The sequence below is a fragment of the Photinus pyralis genome, unplaced genomic scaffold (genome assembly GCF_008802855.1).
Source record: "Photinus pyralis isolate 1611_PpyrPB1 unplaced genomic scaffold, Ppyr1.3 Ppyr1.4_LG2, whole genome shotgun sequence".
NCBI lineage: Eukaryota > Metazoa > Arthropoda > Insecta > Coleoptera > Lampyridae > Photinus > Photinus pyralis.
Window position 1 is genome coordinate 52,420,234 of NW_022170403.1, and position 23,494 is coordinate 52,443,727.

Here is a 23,494-nt window from a genome sequence, read left to right on the forward strand (position 1 = left end):
ATTTGATGTCCTCGTTCGTGGAATGGGTTGTTCTTCGCATCTAAATACATCTGGATGGGAATAGTACAAATTTTACAGTTATTGTTTAAAGCCTATTTACTTCTCAATTCGATAACTTGATGTTTTCTCGAACTGCCTTTGTCGTTCAAAATTATATAATCGTAGCGCCAACTACACTCGAACTATTCCCCGGCAATTTTTTGCCCGATTTTTTAAAAATGTCTGGCGATCTCTCCTTTTTTGCTGGTGGATTCAATCTTATTAGTTCTAACTCTGAATGATCTCGTCTTTTAATTACTGTGTAATTTTTTACTCTTACGATAGCAAATTAACTTAGAAATGACGATGTCTAAATTGTCTATAATTATGTAATTGGTTAGTGCTATTTCACACTAATCACAAATGTTTTCCAAATCCCACGCAATTGAAGAAAACCGCCCATGATGCGATTTACACGCATGCTTGTTATATCTGGATGCAACGTAAGAAATATAATAGTATACCCTCGCTAAAACGGATGTAACCTGATATAAAAACGATTTCCTGGTGTGGACCAGTTCAATTAAACAAAAAAAAAAACATTAAAAAAACACAGGTAAAACAGTTTCTCGTTTCTTGACGCAAAAAAGGAAATGAAAAATATTTTATTTGTCATCGGATTCACTTTCGCATATTTAAACATCTGAAGAAATTTCATAAAACACTTATTTTATTTGCATGATATTAAGCTTTACGCTGGATCAAAAGGACATGTCCAAAATTTAATAAAAATCATACGAGATGGCATTGTGATTAAATAAATGAAAACCGGGTAAAGTTAAAGATAAAGAAATATTTGGACACGGTGAAACATACAGTATTTAAGAATTCAGTAAAATTGTATTGTAAATAAATAAACCTAATCAGCCTGACCTTTAAAACCAAATATAAAAAGTCACAAACAAATTTGACAGAGCTTGATCGTACTCTAACCTAACACGACACTTATTTACAAACTTTACAATATTTTATTTTATTTATTTATTTAATATAATATCAATCCATTCAATAATAAAGTATAAATCAATGACAATTTTCTATTGTTTTAACTACCTAATAGGCACAGTATTAAATTTAGACTTTTTGCTCATTATGGTGGATCTTTACTAGGAAGCACAACTTTTATTTAACCCTAACTTTTTGTTCTAACAGGAAATGCATCTGGAATGTCTTTTACTCTTCAGCTGTGTTAAATTGAATTATTTTGGACTATTATTTCTCCAAGACTTTAATTCTGTTTTTAAATGCATCGCAAGACGAATAGTCCAAACGCTTAAAAGTAATTTGTCTCATATATTAAGTTCGTTCAACTTCCGGAATTTAGAATGAAAATCTGTTTTTAAACTTAAAACGGGCGAAATGCGGACTAGCTTGGCTGTACGTCAGTTTCTGACAAATCTCGCACTTGTAAGATTAATTCATTTACCCAAAGTAACAAGTGAACTTAAAAACTTTTGTAACATTTTGCTTAATTAGATTTCTTATACAATTTCGTTTGTGCAACGTCACTCGTTGGAAGCTTTATTTTATAATTTAAATAAGTCCGTCTGTCAAGATTTATCACAAATAGGTAAGTTTTTTTTAACAAAATCACAAATAAGATTTTAAATTTCTTGCAAGATATAAGCTACCAGGGTACCGTTATACGAAAAGTATGTTATGGATAGAGGAATCTAACTACCCACGTGATTTTAGTCACCATGAATTACCAAGCCCAACACACACACACACACTGTTACCCTTACTGTTAAAGGTTAATGTTTATGTATGACTGCATTGTTTAAAACATTCAAATTTCGTCTTAGGCAGCTTTGCAAAGCATAATTCGCCATATTTTATGTATCTATCGATTTACAACGCACTTCTTTCGTCTGATGCTCCCTTTAAATTATGTTTTATGCAAATTTCAGCATTTCTGTATCAAATTAGACCAAAACATTAAAATTGAATAAGGTAACCTTTTGATGTATAGTAGCAGTTAAATACTTCGTCCAACTACAAACACAGTCTAGCAAATACATAGTGCTGGGAGAATTCCAGTGACACAAACCACAAACAAGCTTTATTATACAACATAACGGTATGTATGAACTCGATTCCACTATCTCGAGAATTAGCATCTATACCCATGCACCTAAAACTCCACTAACTTTCGGAATCCAAAGGATTTTGGCCTATTCAATGTAGAGACCACTACAAAGCGAAATTCTTGAAACGCCGTTTCCTTTTAGAATAAAACTACAAGAAGCAACTTCATAGTGTAGGGGTTTTTCAACCGCATTTACAACTTTGCGAGGAAGGTAATTTTTTAATTTCCCGAGGATCTAAGCCCGAAAGATCCGAGCGTGACCTGAACGATAAATTGTGCTAAAAAGTCTCACCCTTGTCTCACAATTCCTCCTGAGCAAACATTAGTCACAGGTGTCCTTTTAGGCGATATATTTCTCTCTAAAACCCTGCCAACGAAGCGAATGACGGACTTGAAAGGGCATGCGATGCCGAGTGGGATTGCGACTGCGTGTCACATTCACAAAACGAAGTTGACAGCTAATCAGGCAAAATTTTCTAATAAGGAAATCGCTCTTGTTTGTATAATCCTTTCGATTTTGGCGAATTTGCGTAGGGTTGAAAGGAGTGGACGCTGGTGAAAACATGTGTATATCCCGATAGAGCTTTGTATACGATGGGTTTGATTTAGGAGCGAATTTTAATGGCTGTAATGAAAACGTGTGTATTCGGATGGTTGCACACAGTGACCGCTGCGCAAAGTTAAAATTTATATTTCAAATTAACGTCTTTACGTTTATATGCCACAATTCATTTCCGATGGGGCAATGAAATGATGACATTTTTCGCTCTCGAATTCAGATTCTCTGTGAATGTAGTATGATGATTATGAACACAAAGCATAAAGGCCACAATACTTGTTCCAAAGAACCTACGCTGACGTTAATGTTGCAGATTGAAGTGTCACTAATTCAATATCATAGAGTTTTCGGTTCGGTTTAAGATGTTCTACTCGGCAGTTTGAAGGGCGCACATTTGATTTGTAAAAGACGTAGTGATCACGTATTTAAGTGGTTTTTCGCCGGTTTCTATTGGGCCTTGCAGCACGGCGTTCTTAAAAGCAGAGAAGGAAAGGGGGAAGTGCAAACTTTTCCAGATTAGATTTGCGTTTTACGCATCCGGAATCGATAGTTATTCGTAATGATTCCACGGCCAGACCTGGGGGAGCAGAGCTCTCCACAAGAACTTCGCGCACGTGTGTACCGTCTGTGGGAACCAAGACAAAGTTCCACGATTCCAGACAAATTAATGCACTTTAAAAACATCTTCAAGGCTACCTACTGCAAAAAATTGCAGGACTCTAGGACCATTTCCCTAGAAGTAGTTCGGAACGGCAGAAGTGGGTCCGTACGGACGGACGGACAAAACGCAAACAATAGCACATTTTTTTAATTCATAAAGAATGCGCTAAAAATATTACAATCAAGACGTTGTAATATATTGCTGTGTGCACCGGTCCGTAGGCCAAAAAGACCGTACACAAAACACCTAAACAAACTTAGCTAGGTCAAACCTTTATCTTCCTCGGAACAAAACTTCTCCCCAGCACAGCCGAGGAATTTTCTCAGTTAAACCATTAACTTCTACCAGATAGTGGGTTAGACCAAATACCTTAAATTCCAAATCGATCTTAAGAATTTTGATTAAATAAAATGGACCTTGGGCAAGTATCCAAAGAAAACAGTAAATTAAAGGAAATGAAATCGTTCGAATGACATACACAGCAATTATTGTGAAATTTACAAAATTCAAATTTAATTGTCACACACACACACACACAATGAAAATTATACAAGAGACACAAACAATTATTACAAAGAAAAAAAAACTAAAATTAAAACTGAATTTTACTTACATTCGGTACATGTCCAAAACTGCTAATCCAAATACGTTACACAAAAAAAAACAACAAATTTCTAACTACACAAAAAAAACACTTAAGTCGGCGCCGACCACCCCTTAGTGACGCACTTTATTGAAGGTCCAAACTTCCAAATCTGCCGCAACTCAAACCTGCCGCAACTCTGCTTGCCACTCCGTAAAACGGAAACTCCACCAACTTCCAATGCTGGCTGGCAGGGTCGCACCATAACAGAAAGCTTTTAGTGAAAATTTAAGGTTTCTAGCAATTGTAATTGCTGCGATCTCAGCCGGACAGCCAGCCATCCAGCCATAACGAATATAATAGCGTATTTTTTTCCAAACATGCGCTAAAAATAAACTAGATTGTTATTTCTTAATCTTAACTTAATAATTCAAGATCAAAATCGCACATAAATTGCAGGATTGCACCATGCACCCACAATTATATTAATGATATTAAAGTAAGTTGTATAATGTGTAACAGAACGCATCACGCTTTTCTCTTTACAATTCGTATTATGTTTGCTGCTGTGTCAGCTGTGACCTGATCTCTATACTGTGAGGAAACGAAATTAAGGGTGAGGAAATAATCTGCCAAACCAGTAAATAAGATTTCCCCCAGATATTTCCACTTAATTTCGCCCCTCCTAATCGTCTTCCCCACCAGATCTCCAAGATATATATACCTGTGTCAGTCCAGTGTTTGTAACTTTTGCTTCTACCTTTACCGGTGCCTATTCCTAGTAACCAGCTTTATTTACCCGTCATTTATTACTATATAATTTGTACCCTTAACCGTCGTGCCATTACCTGTAAAACCTGTGTTAACCTGCACCCCTGTCGTTCCCTGTGTTGAGTGTGTTGCCGTTAGCCCTAGGGGGTAAATCGTAATTAGCCTTTGAGGTGAGTGAGTGTTTAGTGTCATTAAAACAACAATCTTTCAACCCTTTATTAAAACGTGCAAGCCGTTACCTCTATTACTCTGACCAGTTCCAAATTCCCCTAGTAATTCCAGTTCCTAGGTGTACTCCCTAGCGAACGGGTTACTACAACAAGTATTATAACGTGAGGTTAGTTCGGCGCTGTAAAACTCAAACCCCGCCGCATAAACGGCCAGCTAGCTCAGATTCTTAATTAAAAGAAGGGCTCGAGATGAGAATCTTCCACAGCGGTTTGTTCGTTTGGGCATATAACATAAGTTTTTGATCTTTGGTAGTTACTAGAAATGATTAGTTGAGCGCCACCCAATTTGCACAAATTCTGACCTCTCCTGTATAGAAATTGGGAAAACACAAGAGAGCCAAATAATAAATTCACTACGAGCAATTCTGATTTATTAATCCTGACAAAACGGTGCAGGATCGGCAAATAAAATGTATCTTCAATACGACAATAACGAATACTTTAAATGACAAAAATAATCCCCAAATAAATTCCTGAACCCTTCCCTAATAATTACGTTACCAGCCCCCTACAACAATGATCGAGCAAAAAATGTAGTTAAGATTTCAACGGATGCAAAGATGGAATTAAGTTAACCCGAATAACAACTCATATAGGCAACACTGGGTACAAGTAAATTAAAAATCTTACCTTGAATCACACATACGCTGTCTTCTCCGAAAAAGAGCTCTCCTTCGAAGTTCCAGTTCTGCAACACAAACACAAACCCCAAGCTACAACGCTCGGAACGATTATATGAGCCGGAAGGGCCAAAAATAGCTTACTCGTAGCCGGCTCGTTTACCCATACGTGAAATACAGGTGCGTTGCTCTTGAAGAGAGCCACGACCTCAAACACTTGATGCGAACAAAATACAAAGCTCCGATCATAAATCGTCGGAAGGTTACACTAGATTAACGGTATTGAAGCAAATAAAAAAAGGTTGTGTAAAAGATCGTATCTTCCGAAAATTCCACCATCAGCTGGTCGCTCCCGGTATCGTTTAGGTGTTAGCGCTGATCTACTCGGTGGTACGCCGGATAGCTGCCGACAATCAACAGGTGTTCGTACTCCAGAATATTCGCAAAATGCAAATTCATTTACATACAAGGATTCGTCGGTACAAGAATTCATCTACTACCTGGATTGACCGATACAAGAATTCATCTACTACATGGACCCCCTGAAATCGTCAGGAGGGTAATGAAAAATACTTAAATCAATGAAATATGGAAATTATCCAAGAGGTTGTGAATCTGAAAGAATTTTAGATAACATAACGTAAAAGAAAACCAACGCCATTTCACTTACATGTAGGTAGGGCGATGAACTTCCACCAGATAATAGCCTCACAATGGAGAAAACGGCTTCTGAGTTACTCTACTCGACAACGTCAATAAAACAGGTAAAATTGCCAGAGATTTTACGTGAATGATGGCAAATATTACCCACTGGTTTTAGAAGAATTCACAATGCCACGCTCTACAAGTACAACCTCGTTGGCTTTAAAACGGAAATGAAGTGAAAAAATTACGCGATTCTGCGCGAGAAAAGAAGCACGCGTACAAGTGACGCCATCTCACCTATATCCTGCCTAACGTAGCAAGCGGTAATTTTGAAATTTGAATATAAATAAACTAAACTGTTACAGTATTCCTCAAGTTACCAGCTACTCTCCGTACGTTCCTACCTGTCCGTGTCTTCAAAACAAAATCGGAGCGTGACTCCTGGTTTTAAACGAAGTACACCTCCGTAGTATCTTCCCGTCGCCCCGTCCTGCCTAAACCGGGGGCCCATTGCTCCCGTCTACGTCAACCATAAGGGGCTGAAAGCCTTCACGTGAAAGTTTAGTTGTTTCCGTTCTAACACTCACCCCGCCGGTTCTGTTGGTTACCCCGTTCGGGTGGCGCAGCCCTCAATCCGTATCTGTTTGTCTTTCCCTGTATCAATTAATTTGTTAAATTCTAGCCAGCACTGCACGTGGAAATTATTAAACTACCGTCAGACACGAAACGGCCTTGACAGCGAACCAGCTGAGACGCTGGGTCCCACTCACCGCCGATAGAGGGCAGTACGCTCCCGGGTAAATACGAGGACGGATCCGGAAATATTTTGTATTATTTTATTTTTGTACATAATTATAATTTGTTTAGCCAATACACGTTTAATTTTCATTGCTCGCCATTATTTCCCGACGCTACCCGAGGCTGTGGGCAAAAGCCGGATCAGACCCAGAGTTGCTCACAATACTCTTAAGCTGGATGTCAAGCACATTTCAAATTAGTGACTAATCATAAGCATTTCGGATGATCGTATCGTCGGATTTCGTATTCATGTGAATCCTGCTTTATTCACTAGTAACGTATTACCGTGTTTAAGCGAAAGACATGAAACATGATGCTGGATACTGGAAAATTGCAACTATAAAAGGTGCATGCATCTTCGCAGGCCCCCAATTTCAACGGGCCCTAGGCTCATGCCTACTGTGCCTAGGCGAAAACGCGGCACTGCTGGCTGGCCTCTACACAATCCAAATTACTGCGGTAACTCGCCGAAGCGAAATAAAAAATCTTCACTCAACTCCAAAACTGCCCTAACTGGCAACAAAACTGACGATTAAAACTTCACAACTCCAAAACAAAACTTCAAACTTCTGCAGACGTGGATCTGCTCTCAACTTGCCAAAGGCGATTTAAATTTCAAACACACGTAGTTCTGCGTTGACAGTGGCAAAAAAACCTTCCTCTTCTCCGTCCGTTCTATTTAAGGTGGAAACCCTTCTTCCAAAATTTCAAATTAAGATAGCCAATGATAAGCAGTTGACAACAGAAAATTTCCCCCCTAACGCACGTTAAACCAGAGGTAGAAATTATTTTTATAATAAATTTTTAACCGACATTAAGAGATAACACAAATTACTAGGAAAAATAGAATTTTCTGTCTTTTAAATACAAAGAAAAGGCGATAAATATCATCCACCTGTCAATTAAATTAAGCGTTTACAATGATAACAGAATAAAAGTGATATAAAATTCTCAGAAATCTAAGTTAAATACAATTAAAGATGAGATTAAAATGTAAACAAATACAAACCTTGACCTCTTTCTTGTAACAATAATTTCTGTTGAAGTATTTAACCAACGACACAGAACAAAAATTTAAATAAAAAAAATTAATTACATGGAAACAGGAAACCGTCCTTGTCCATTCTAGTTAAGAATCCCAAAATTTCGTCCTGCCAGACGAAATAACACAGCAATATAGATTGGCAATATCAGTATTTGAATTCAGATTAATACAAAAGTGGATCAGCACATAGAAAAAGTATTAATATCAAAACAGGTTTCCGCAGAAAACAACGGAGCTATATAATTGTTAAATTAATCTCAAACAAATGTAAAATAAAAATAATAAAATAAAATAAAATGTAATAATTACAATTCGATTGTATCGAAAACCAGGATGTAATCAAGGAGTCGTAGAAAATAAAAAAAATGTACCTTTGAATTCTGATCGTAAGGGTCGTCTGAATTCATAACAGACAATAATACAACAAACAAATAAAATAGGTAATGAACCGCGCTGCACATAAAATATTGCGAAATAGCAATGCTAACGTCTGACACGGGTGCAATCAGATATTAAAACTGTAATTAATACTCAATACGAATCAATAATTCGAATGACTTTACACTACCTAAAGCAACATTTTGGTCAATCACGTTATCCCTTCAAACGTCGGGATATAAAAGCATAAATGCGACGTTAAATTAAAAAATACTTTACGATGCACAAATATCTAAATTTCTATTGATCTAATCAATTCAAAGCATAAATGAGGTATAATGAGCCCATGCTTCGGAGTAACACAAATAGTATGACTAAAACTTGTAAATATCGGTAACTTTAAGAACTCATCTACAAAACAACGGTAGATAATATCGGTAAACCAATTAATATAAAGAGGATATGAAACTAATACAAATGAATTCTCGGAGTCACACACACAAAAGTAATCGTAGATCCGATTATTAGTATGAACACATCGTCCGCAGTGGCGATTAGATTACCCTAGTCCTCTTCCTCAATCCGAAAACTATCAGCCCCCCTTAAGGTTGATCTTCACGGCTGTGTAGAAAAGGCACCAGCTATCTACCTTTGCCCAGGAATTCTGCGCACCCAAGCGTCGCCTGACTACCGCCAGATCATCAAGTTCCCCGAGACCCACCAGTCAGCCTTGCAGACCTTAGGAACGCCATCTTCCTTCACCATATTTAGGTGTGCAGCCTCCTAAAATAAGTTCTCGCACGGTATTTTTAGAATCTCGCCGGACTGGCTCCAACCCCTGAAAGTGGGTGCTAGTGTAGCGCCTTTTAGAGCGAATAGATGCTGGTCAAGAAGCTTGCTCAGTTGTTTTTGCTATATTAACCACACAGTGGTCACCTCGGTAGTTACCACGACAATCTCTTCAAAAATGTTCTCCAAAACTAATACCCACTATTTAGGTTTAATGAGTTCTCATCTCCTTTTACTTGGCGAAGTGCCATTAAACGAATCATTCTCTTTCAACAAAATTTTGATTGGCGTTTTTCTGTAATCGAATACTTTCGAGATAAGATTACCCTTTTTTTCCTTCGACTTGACGGAGTCTGATTTCCTAAACCCATTACGAAACAACGTCATAGTCATTCCACAACGAACTAGGAATGTGATGTAAATTCACGATGAAATTTCGAAAATAATTTCTTTGTTTATGTAATAAGTGTTAGCACGTAGGATGCACGAAAAGAAAGAATTTTGTCGAAAAAATTGCTGTTCCGCCATACGTGTGATATTTAGATACAATTTAACTGCGATGCTTATATACTCATACTATGAATTAATCCAGCGGTGAATTCAAATAATGGATTTATAAAGCAATTAAAATTGGATTCGCGCATGAACAATCAACTTGAATGAATTAATCAACTCGTGAAATGAAAATATACGCGGACACTTTTATTAAAAGTGTACCCATTTTAATTAAATATTAGCAAATAGTATCTTTGATATAAGTGCATATACCTACACTTGCTAAAAAACTTTTAAACTGTCACACGCATCTATACTAAAGGCAAGTACCTACCTAACCTATGTTGGCTATGATTTAAAGTACGAGTATTTGACGGACCGATATTTCTGAAGCCGAGTAGGAAAAATAAACCAATAATTAATAGTATTTGACGCACGGGTACTTAAAATCTGCAAAAATTGGAATTTGAATTTTATCTAGAAAATTACGAATTTCCTTTCTGCTTCCTCGCAATTCCAAGTGACACAAGAAAACCACTAAAACTTTGTAAAGTAAAATAAATCGAATCAGAATATATTTCAACCACAGCAGTTTCACTTTTCAAATGTCTACTTCGATAATGGAATATTTTAGGAAACCACAAAGATGTAACATTTAACAAGAAAGAAGCGCCCACCGTGACACAAACAATCCAAACAAAAGCAGGAATAAGAGAAGTGGGCGAATGAAAACATATCACTTAGGCATTCCATTTCAAAGTCGAAATTGATTAAACTGAATCCAAATTGTCATTTGAAAGGTCGAGTTGTTTGCTGATTTTTCAATATTCAATTTATTCAAAACGCATTCTATATTAATAGGTACATCTGCTTCAACCTGCGTTTAGAACTGTTCGGATATTTGCATTTCAAATCGATTTATAAGAACAGGAAAACTCAGTTTGAACAGCTTCCTTCCGAAGACTGAAGACGTATGGTACATGACTAATATTGATTGGAGTGTGCTGAAAATTCAGTTTGGCTGTTCTTTTATTTACTAGAGAAATAGTTACGTGATTTATTGTCGTTTGTGTCAGTACCACTTCAGGAGGTAATAAATGGTAGGTAAAGGTCTCAGTTTTATAATAAGACATCGTTTTATGGCGGCTGTGGTTTATCAAAAACGAATCTACGTAATCGATTTCTGAAGTGTGAGAAAAGGAAAAGATTACTTCTAGCAAATAACGATTCTTGTTAAAAATTCACGAGCATTAAAATTTTGATTTTGAGTTGAACATGAATTATAGTGAGTCAGTCATGCAGAAATGAGTGCATCCATCTCATATTTAAAAATACCTCTATCGAATTTCAACTATGGGCAAATTTAAATTCTGTTATAAGTAACCATAAAAAAGATCGAATAAAAGGTTGAGGTATTTTCTGCACGGACAAATCAATAATTCGCAAAGCGCGGACTGAAAAGCATAAACAACCTGTAAATAAAATTGCAGTACGGTTTCTGAAACATTGCCAGTCTAGTGTTATGAACTTATCAGCATCGCGAGTATGGACTGGCAATTTTTTCAAAATGAATCGATTAACTTGAAATTTTGACAGTAGGTAGGGAATAGCATTGATGCGGTTCTACTCTCAATTTTATATATTTTTTAGATCTCGTCCACAATAACTACCAAAATTTGTATTTCATTCACAACTACCATCAAAATATAAATGTAACTCATACGTTCCTTCATACAGATGTACTACCCCCTTTCATTCAATATTTTAAATGACGCAAGGTCTGATGATGAAATTAAAATTCGAAATCGATAACCTGTAAGAAAACATAAAAACTAAATTATTTACCTCTACCTACCTGCTTTGGCAAAAGGTTAAGTGAGTTATGATGAAAATAAGGTGGATCCGTACTTTTTTCAGCCAAAAAATCAGCGCAAGCAACCCCCTAATTACCACCCTCATTAAAATGAGTGCTTCCCCTTTTCCAGTTTCCTCTAATTACGTATTATTAATACATTCTAGAAGTGGGACCAGTTTAGAAGACTTAATTTTTAAATAATTAAAGCTAAAAGTGAAAAACGAATTTTTGCAATTTTGTGAATAACGCCCTTCTCTTCAAAATAACTACAAAACAACTGGAGATACGTATACGAACATTTAATTGTAGCTTTTTTAATTCCAAACATTTTCCTCGCCGGCAATTTTCTGTAGGACAAAAATTAAGTGAGATATAGACGTTTAAAACGTATATTTATATGCGAGCACTACTTTGTTTTAACTCTTTAAGCTCACTCCATTTTAAAACTAAGTTTTAAAGGGATTCGATGTAAATAGCCTTGTAGCTCTTGTAAAAACCTAGAAAATGGTTTTTAATGCACTTTCTATCATGAAACATAAAGAAGTTATGATTAAAAATAAACGAATCACAATTTTATTCAAAAAATTCTGCAAGCCCAAATCGGAGCATCAAGATGGCCGGTATATATTTCGTATTCTACACATTAGAAACTTACATCCATTCCATACACCCGCACACTATGTAATGCATACAGGGCAATTCCAAAAAAATATCACCACTTTGAAATCTGATAATGAATGAAACAAAATAGAACTATGAGTTATATCAAAATGAAGGTTTTTTTCCACTAGAAAATAGGTTCACAGGTGTGCCTCTAACAATCATTACTCAACTCATCTGAACCAAATTTTACTCACCTTAAGCTTTAATATGTACTTTTATGGGTTTTGGCAAAAAAGGGTAGTTTTCACCCCTAAAAAATGAAGAGCGCCCATCGGCATAATATAGATTTTGAAGTGTAGGGTAAATTTAACCTAATCCCAAATTTTCATGCGAATCGATGCATTTAAAAAAAATTGCCAGGTTCTACACTATTTTAAGTTTCGTTTCCTGGACTAGTTACAAAAGTAATCGTATTTACAAAAAGTGCATTTCCACATTAACAGTTTTAGATCTAGTACCGAAACGACACATCCGTAGGGACGGACAGGCGGACGGATAAAGTGGCCATAATCAATAGCGCAGTTTATGTATTTGTGGCAATGCGCTAAAAATGAAAGACAATTTACGAACAATGCGGCGCATTTCTAAAACGAAACGTCATTTGATTAGACGTCGAACACGTCATTGATCTGTACTTTTATGCATGTATTTACAAATAAAAGAAACCTGTTAATTTAAACTGATAAGGCATAGGTAACTTATTCTCGAATGTAGTTGCGTCGTGATTATTGTTGCTTGTGCATCGATGGTAGTGTTCTCTTCTAAAATGGTGTTTTGATGGTATTTGGGACAATAAAGACAGTCACTATATGGGCATAGCAAGTGTGAGTATGAGCAGCGGTACTAGCAAAAACATAACGGTGGCAAGCAAAAATCGCGTATAACAAAGGTCACATGATCAGATTTCAGTTTAAATTCATCTGAAATGTTTTTTTATCTTGTTGCCGCTTTCTTTATAAAGTTATACATTTTCTCTATCCGTCCGGGACTTAACATAATACAGTCATAAACGGAAAAACAGTAGTTCTTGGAAATCGATAGCTTAACGTCCAGTGTTTAATAAGTTGGTAAATACGGAAAATCGAATTGTTCAAAAGCAATAAAAATGTCGAAACGCATTACCTAAGGCTAAATAAAACATCAATTTTATATATTATGAGTATATGACAACTTCAATTTGACCAGAAGATATCGAGATCGCATTATTTTATTGAGAATACGTTCAAACGAATTTATTCAGGTTTATGAAGCTTGCGCCTCAATAAATAACTGAAAATAATATATCCGTTAGCCTTCAGTTAATTTTGGCAAATGTGACGTTAGTCTGCCATTGGTCTTCATGTTATTCCAAAACCAAAACAAAATAAATAAAACAATTATTGAAACAAAATCAAATAGCAATATATTCGACATTGCGTTTAATCTCAAATAAACCACCACAGTTAACGTTAACAATAATTTAAATTCACATGCAGGATGCAGGACGTCCCATCTTTATTGCATTATTACTGCATTTTGTTCGATAAAAGCTTGAGCAGAAGGTCAATGCTTTTTTCAAAAGAAATATGAGTGAAATTACCAAAAAGCTACTGACAAATCTATTTCACTTTGTCGCTGAAAAATCAGCATATTGATTCTGTTCAGGTAAGATGCCCTTACAACACATGCCGTTACAGTGTTGTTTTGCAAACATAAAACATCCAAATAAATACCCAATTATAATAAAAATATCAACATTAATATTGTGAATGTTCCAATTTTGCATACTGGCTTGCTATTCTTTTTTGTTCTTTCCGTTATTAGACAATTGATACATGAGATAATATGTGATAAAGATCGTTTTATATTTTCGTTCACTGTTTAGTGTCTTAAAGCCAATATCTCCCCACGCAAGCAGCAAAAGATCGTGTTTCAATGCGTGTTCTTTTAAAAAAGGAAAAACGGTTGTTGGATGACATATTTTATTATAGCGTAATGAAAAATGCTTTTAGCAACATGAAACATTTTAAGATCAAAGGAAAAGCGGTTTATATTTTAGTTTTTCTTTTAACTTTGGTTAGATACACATTGAAAGTGTACATAATTACAAAATTTTAAATTAAATTCCATTATTCTTTTCGATATTACGTACGATACCGCGTCGGAAATTTTATTATCCGATTTAACTGCCCCTGTACCGAAATGTTACCTAAATACGCTCCCTAACGAAACTGCTGATATGAGTAGGTATATGAAAATTATATCATCTTTGCGCAGACGGGGTACTTTCTGAAATGAAAAGGTTTTGATATGTAAATAATTTCTATTGTGACAGTTTCATTCGTATTTCAATATACGAAAGTAACGAAAGTCTTTTATTGACGTAGCACGTAAAGGCGATCACTAAAAATACATCGCCCGTCATATGAACTACACAGTAAGAAATGAATAGTCAAAATGGCATCCTCTACATTATTTTGTAAGTGCCAATTTTTTAAAAGCCATATCTCCTTTAAATTTTTGTCTGAAATGCATTACTAGTACGTTTGTTTGTGCTAAGTAAATATGTTGTTATTTTCCCAACAATAGATGTTTTACTTGCATTGACATGTGCAACTTTATGTGCAGAAAACTGACATTTACGTAAAAAATGTATTTGTTATAATATGATTACAATAAAGCTGAAACTGAAACTAATGGTTTGTTAATTTGCACCAATGTGTGACATATCGACACTATATGAAATGTAAAATCAACGTACATATTTGACATGTGTGCGTTCATCAAAAGTTGGTTTGACTGTATTGCTATAATAATTTGACAATAAGAACTATCCCATTTAGATACAACATGTAGCAAAACTTTTTTCTAAAATTGATAAATTAACTACTTAAACTAAAAGTAAATCTTGTTTATAGCATACGCTATTGCTGCAAAATTTAAAAGGCAAATTGGCACTATCATGAATGCCATTTTAACAAAAGGGAATGTTATTATAGATATCATGCTTGGAAATTAGTGCATTTACGAAAGCATAATTGGCATTTTTTGATGCCACTGTAACTAAAATAGCCTGTAACACAAAACTTGGTGATATTGCATGAATACACAAAGAAGTGTAGCTTCCTTCTGCTTAAAAAGGGCGCATTTATCGTTACTAATTCGACACGTGAGTGTCTACTGTGCGGTTCTGTGTCAACAATTAATAATGGTAAGTTTATTTAATACTAATTAATTTATTGTGGCGTTTGTTGGAATTAATTGTAATTGTTAGCAAAATTATAACAAATACTTAGGTACCTAGTTGAACGTAAAATTTTGATTTGTCATACTTTTACTATTGCTTAATTGCTATATTAAAAGACTTCAACATCGCTTTTACAATAGGTATTGAACGCATTTTAATTTTTGTGTTTTCCTCCAAATATGCCGCCCTTACAATTCAACGAATTCAAAAATATCTTTTTGGTATTAATTTTTTTTGCCATACCAAAAAGTCTTTAATTTGGAAACGTATTTTTCATTATTAATTATCTGGTTTCTCGTCTCGTTTAATAAAGATTCTCTTGTAGAATGAAAATTCTTCTTCAGCACCTTCTGAGCAATACTTCGTACGTTTTAAATATAAAAATCGAATGGAATGGGTCACTTTAACCGATATACAGCACGACACCCTAAAATTAATAGGTTGGTATATCAATACATTCAATATGTATTTTTATGCGTGCTAAAATTTTTAACTCAGATAACAGTTGTATCAATAATTGTAACATCTATAGCAGAACTGGTTAAATAAACTAGAGCACCACCCACAACTCGAAATGGTAAACATATGTTTGGTATGTAATGTCCAGTATTTAATACTCTTGATGTCAATTCCCTGTATTGTATTTTGATGTCTCAAAAGATGTTGCTAGTCAATAGTTTCTAATATACATATATTTTTTAGCGTGTAATACCTTTCCGGAAGTAATTGGGAAAGAGTTTGATCTTACAGACGTTGATGGAGCGGTGATAGGGAATAATTTTATGGCCACCTATTTAAGCATATCTCCAATTGGTGTCATAATTAAGATACAGACAATAGAACTAACTGCAGGTATAAAACATATTAGTAGTTAATGCAGATAACTTCACCAAGTCCATTTTTAAATTTTTAGATTACGTTCTCGGCCTTCCTCTTGATACGGACAATATCTGTCTTGAAAAATCTGATACATGTAGCAGCAGTAGCAGCCACACATTTTCAGTTGAGCCTGGATCATCGGCTTCGAGCAAATCAACCCTTTCATCGATAAATAAATCTCTGCCTAATTGTACCAAAATATTGTATTATTATATAAAAACATTTCAAAATTTTGTATTTGCATTATCATTATAAACATATGAATTAAAATTTTGTATTGGTATTGTCGATCTGTTTAGTAATAAAATTTTAATACTCAATACATATGTTTTAATAACCTTTACATTATGTTAACATATACAAACTAAATAATATAATATAAAATGCGCATATAACAAAGGGTATAGGAGGGGAAGAGGGGTTAGAAGATTGGGCCTTCTGCGTTATTTTACAAAAAATTGCAGTCAAATTGCCTAATGTAATAAGCCATAGTGACAGCAGGATATTGTCATTTTGGCACAACTTGATGTAAGTTTAACATTATGATTAATATAAAACAAGAACAATATAAAGTCAAATTGACATTATAACATTACAAAAGCTACAAAAACTTATTGCCAATGCGGCTTTTACAAAATTTACAATTGGCTTAAACAGAAGGGGTAGGATACAAGTTAAATGGTCTGAATCGCAAAAAGTAAAGTGCCAACTAGCAGCAAAAGAAAAGTCACTTTGGCCATAAAAGTTATATGATATAACATAATTATATTGAAAAATTATCAATACATTTATTCAGTGTTGTGTTTCTTTAGTGGTAATTTAAATCTATCACTATGCTTTTAACAAAAAAATTAAGTGTCAAAACAACTACTTAAATAAAATAAACTTGCGATTGTAAAGTCTTGTAGAGGCATCTTAGTTATTTCCATTGGAGCAACAAATTGCCACTTCGATTGTTGTTCAATTAACAATAAATAAGAGTGGACCTGTGGGAGCAATTTTTTTTTGTCAGTTTGACTTTTCATTTCTTACTGTGTACATGATATTACACAGTTTATCTGAAAACCTCGCTGAAAACTGAACATACAATGCAATTGTTCATATAAAAAATACTTACAGTAAGTACAATCTATTCCAATAATCGGAAAAAATCAATGGTACAGTTCAATAACAAATGAGTTTCTTTAAATGTATGCACTAACCATCTAGATTGGTCTCGGAGTTTTTTTTTGTATTTATTTGTAGTTTTTTAAAACTTTAATCAAGAAAATCCATTGAAGTAGTACGAATTCCAATAATAAACCGTTCCTGACTTTACTGATTTAGGACTTAATTACCATAGATCTTATCCAACTGTAATTTTTCTTAAATCCAGGAAGCCTTCGACAGCTTTATTTTATTTTATTGGCGGACAATTGATTTATTAAATCTGTACCCTCATCAATAGTAGTATACCTGCTTACTCAAATTTATGGTAGTTGTCTATGCGGGAAAAACAATATTTGGTTATAATACTTAATAGGATCTCGCGTTTTTGATTGGTAGTTCGTTCTGGTTCTGGTCATATTGGGGCGAAAATGCTATAGGTACTTTATTATGATGAGTTTACACTTTTGTGTGTGTTTGCCAAATTTTGTGAATAAAGGCGCTGCTTAAGGTAATTGTGTTATGCCCCTTTTCACCCTCAAAATTAAGTCTTGCTTAAAGTTAAGTCGAATTTAAGATCTATGGCAACGCTTCTTAAGACAATCGTTGCTATGGCATTTAAGTTATGCTTAACTTTAGGCGATACTTAATTTTGTCGGCGCAATTGGCCATTACATATTTACCGCGTAGTACAAAATAACTTGGACAAAGTAACAAAGAATTTAGTGAATTTATTGAATTTATTGAATAATTGATCAAACGTGTAAAATCGTTCAAAATGCCGAAATTCCTACAAAGTTAGACAGAATACACTTAAAGTAAAAAAATGCCACGTTCCTCTGGAACTCACCGGACAAAAGGATCGAGCCGAAGAAAATCACATCTACAATATACAAAATTAACAATCCTTCCCATTTGTGATAAATACCATTCCGAAGTCTCCTACATAAAGTACATGAAATGCACTGTGAATTAGCCGGACCTTATCCAGTCCAGAATGTATCTGAAGGTCCTGCCGGATACGGAAACCTTAAACTAAAGTTGTATTTTGAGATGAATGCCGCTAAGTATCTTTATCACTTCGGAATCCACTTCTGTATGGAAGAAAAAGTTAATTACACTAAAAAAAAAAGGCAGATTCGTACACAAAGAATTGAAGTCGATAATCAATCCAATCTCAAACAAATCACACTAGGAATAAAATTCACATTAAAGCAAATGAAACCAAATTCAAGAATCACTAACACCTCCGTTACAAACTGCTGAATGAATTTCAACTAAAACTAAGTACGTTACCTTTTTTTTTATATGTAGCACAAACACAAAAATTGAATTATGGAATTAAAACAAATTCAACTACCCTGACTGAATACAGAATGAAAAATGAACTTGCATGAACTGAACAAAAATGCAAAATTGGCAAAGCTAAATAAAGACACTACTTCCAAGCTAACATTTAAAAGTTGTACACATCGAAATTATTACAATGTTGGGAGGTAACTGTATTGTTTCGAGATTTAACATATTTAAGCGGTGTATATACGCCAACGGTACGATGGAACTCTTATGTTATTCAATAAACGTAAAATTTTTTTAATGCAAGGAATGTTTTTCTATTGCCAGTTTAGAGAGCCTTTCTCTGTGATAGAGCTTAGTACTAGGAAATTATATACTTAAAGCACTGCCGGACAATTGCTGGAGATTTTGTTAATTGAATGGATAGCACATATTTTAATTGCTTGGCGGCAATCACAATTCTTGGGCGGCAATCATTCAATTCAATTTAAAATAATAAGGTCACTTAAAATGTACTGAAAAAGTAAAAACTCGAGTAAGAATCGAGTTCAGCAAAGCTTTACAGAGCTACTAAATCTTCCAAGCAATTCGCGAGGTTTCCGCATTTATTTTACCTAGAATTGGAAGAACAAACCTATAACCACATGATGTTTATTGCAGCAAGAAATTGACAGTTTTAATTTAATTGGTTTCCGCTGTGTTACCAACGTTATTGCTTTTTGGGGAATTAATTGTATAAGTTCGATGTTGTTCTTCTAGAAATTGAAAACGTTAAGTAAACACGGATACACACTGATTTAACACGTAAGGTACACAAGAAAATGAAAAGCAACGGTTATGTCGTTTATATTATTAAAAGCGCCATCAGTTGTGTACCTTTCTCTTTTGTCGTTTCTTTTTCTTATCCATTTCTATTTTGTTTCGTTCCCTCGAAATTGATCGATTTCAATCTCCGAGTTTTCGTGAATTCAACTGGAAAAAAGGAAGACTGATGAATAAATGAAGAGATTTTTTTTATAAACGATCGTGGTTACAAGAAATAATGTTTCGTTAGCTTTTTTCCGGATTGTGGAAATGCCTTTTTCAACAGAGATTATGTAGTCATTTGAATATATGTATATATAAAAAAACGGTTACGTTTGTTTTCGCTCAAGCGACACCAATCGGTTCTCACTCGACATTTCTCTGCTTTCTTTTCTAATTTTCTTACTGTATAGTCAAATATAAATTTTATACCTAAAGTATTTCAAATGAGCACCTACCAATTTTATTTCAAACCGCTTAATCCAGAGAAGTGCCCCATATCGCAACTTGACTTGAAAATTGAATTGAAATAATAAAAATAAGCATCGGGGGAAAATAAGAAAGGTCATTCCGTTAAAGTTTTCCCCTTTAAAACGAGCACGTTGACCTACTTCTTATCGTTTGGTAAAACTGCAAATTAGGAAATTAGTTTCCCTTGAATTTCCGAATTCTCCGCATTTTACATTTAGATATCAAGTTATTATGTACAAAACAAGCAACGAAAAACTTTTTAATTATTGAGGTCGCATTCGGAGTACAAAGTTGACGGATATGATATTCGGTTGTCAGGAGAGGAGCTTCGTTATCAGAAAATCTAATTTGTACGAATGAAAACGCGTGAGTTTATGAAATGACATTGACGGCACCGAAAGCGTACGGTAGGTAACCATGAAATAAAGTAGGGTAACGAAAGGAAAAACGAATACAGGAATATTTTCCGCTCTGACAAAAAATGTTTTACTTTTCATAATACAACTTAAAAAATGTATATCTTTTATTGATAGCCACCTGACAGTGGCCATTGCGCTCTACAAACTTTATTACAAAGCTGCAATTGTGTTGAACCTTTCCGAATCCCTAGTTCCTTACATAAGGTGAATCAAAATTCGATCGTATATAGAGGTTCCGTTCCTCTATCTTATCAAGTTTAATTGCGCACCTGTTCTTTTCTTATCGGAGAAACCTGCTTATCTTCACACTAATTAGCTTACGCAGCGATCACAAATTTTCTTATCACCCGATTTAAATGAGATAACTTTAACAAAACATTGTTCATTTACAAGGATTGGGGACTTTTGGAAATAAGTCCCCAATCCTTCTAAATGAACAATAAAATCAAAATCTAAATACTACACAATTTTATAATCAAAATTCAGCAACAATTAATTCTCAAGCAAATCAAATTCAAATAAAATGATCGAAATGGTGTTAATTATCAAATTAACCATCACATTTACTCTGAAAGAAAATTGAAATTCACACATATAGGGTGAGCCAACGTTATTATAGACTCTGAAGCCAAACAAAACATCCGGATGACGTAGTTTACACAATATTATATAACGAAACGCTTAGTTAGGTACATTCTGCTAATTTAATCTACAACGTTTAAAATTTATCCTATATGTCCACACCGTTTGATATATCTGGATTAACCTTGCGCCGAAAAAAGAATTACTTTCTATAAGCCCGTTCATTAACCAGCCACGTGGCTAGAGAGAAGAATTTTATAGGAAGCATTTAGCATGAGTTGGGAGATACTATTTTCTCTACACAAATGAATATGTCCACCTCGCCTCAAATTCCCGCTTACCGCTAAACCACGTGTGGATTTGCTTAAATTAAGTCTTTCTTACTATCTTTTCCATTGTGACATATAAAATTATTAATACAAAAAGTTCTCGCATAAATTTAACGAACCCACGTTTGAGTTTGAACCCTCGTTACCGACCGTTAAAATCGGGAAGTGGCGGTCTTATCAACTGAACTATCGGACCGCCCTATCTTTCATCGTTTATACTGTTAGAAATGAACCAAATTAATACATATAATCAATAATTTCAAACTCATTTTAGTCTCTCCGAAACTAAATACGCCCTAATACTGAAACTTATAAGCAAAATTAAAATTTACATTTCTTGATTACAATAGCAGAATGCAACCGAACTCTCATTCATGTTATAATTTCGTAGTCATAACACATATTGTTTTTCTAATGGAAATCATTCATCCCCCTTTAAAGAAAGGGCATAACAGAGTACACTAATGCATAATCTACTTGCAGCAGCCTCACTACAGATACCACAGGCTTGATTGAGTTAGGAAAAAGGCAAGCCATTTTTAGTTTGGGGTTACAACTGGGTGCCAAAACCGAAGGTTTTCGATCGTGTTTCCTGCTGACTCGAGTGGGGTAGGTATGTGTGATTTGGTGCAACACAAATCTCTCAAAATAACTAAAACGTATGTTAACTTAAGCGAATAGCTTGTACAAAATGTCACATGGGTCGAAAGTCGTACCCCTATTTCTTTCCCAGACTTCAACAACTTCCGCGTTTTGTAGGTCAATATCAAACGAAGAAACGGAAGTTCTAGTGTGCGACTACAAGTCAGATAGGGGCATGGAGTTACGGGCTTTATGTGGTTCTGATTTCGTTCTTGAAACTTCATCTGATCTGAAAACTCGATTAATAAACGACTAGTTAGCTCAGGGTTGGAAAAGAAAAATGGCCCGAGATTCTTCACAGCAGTTGATTCGTTTGGACATAAACCTTCGTAAACTCTTTTTAACAATTCTTTAATCTTTAAATGGATAACTCTCTCATATAAAACTGGGAAGATATAAGGGAGGTAACACAGAAATACAATAAGGAAATATTGACATTGTTTATCAACGACAATCAAAATCACTTTTAGGGCCGGTATTTCCATCTCGGGATAAAGTCAAGTATAAGATATCCTCCAGGTAAACCGACAGTTAGCGTCGCTTCGGGTATTTCGAACCTCGTTTAAATATTATCGGCAGGATAAGCTCTAGATAAAGTTATTGGGTAGATTTTCTGCAGATATCAACATAACTCCTAGATATTGCGTAAAATTACTAATAGACTGGTGACGTTTTAAAAATTTGCGAAATTACCAACCGTACCTATACTAAATAGGAAGAAAGAAATTGAAGTATGCAAGTAGAAGTACTCAAATACATACTATGTTTTTTTGAAGGATATAGGTAACCTATTTTAGATTCCAAATGGATCAAGATTTTCTTGACTTATTCGAATCCGATGACGAAGAATTATTTGAGGTGATCTTTGTATACGATTAGCTTCAGCTGTACGATTATTAATTCCAGACTTTGCATTAAATTGTTGGGCAATATTCTCCCAGCAATTATTTTTTTCTGCCCGATTAACACCATCACTGCGTTTATTTTCCAGGACGTCCTTGTACTCGATAACCAAATCCACAAGCACACGATTTTCAGATGTGCTGAAATTAGCAGTTTTTTCTTTGTACGCAGTGCATTTACATCACGATTTTGGTTCATGTTCAGAGTACCTACTCATAAGTAAGGCGTATTCTGTATTTTACGTTTGACAAGTATATTATAAGTCACTGAATTTCTTTCAAAAACAAAAGCATTCGTTCAAATTGTCAGGTAGTAAGGTATCTTTCTCTAATATATGGCCCTGCCGTTCGCTATCTTTTTCTATTACAGACTTCTAAAATCGGCAACATTGGCTATGGTTAGGTAGCTATCTAATACCGCACGCCAATGGAAATACCCGCAGATAGATAAACGGAAGATATCGGGCGGTATAAGTTATTTTGCAGGTACGAATCTAGTACTTTATCCGAAGATGGAAATACCGGCCCTTATTAAATACCTACATTTAATTAATTTTTTCCGATTAATACAAGATATC

The 23,494-nt window shown here is 34.8% G+C and overlaps 1 long non-coding RNA gene across 1 annotated transcript; it reads right to left on the reverse strand.

The window, feature by feature from the left end:
* Positions 1-4,904: 4,904 nt before the first annotated feature.
* On the reverse strand, positions 4,905-6,727 carry LOC116164954. The gene is made up of 2 exons (XR_004144043.1): positions 6,602-6,727; positions 4,905-5,015 (listed from the first exon to the last, which is right to left on the reverse strand). It is a non-coding gene; the product is annotated as an uncharacterized LOC116164954 (long non-coding RNA).
* Positions 6,728-23,494: the final 16,767 nt, after the last annotated feature.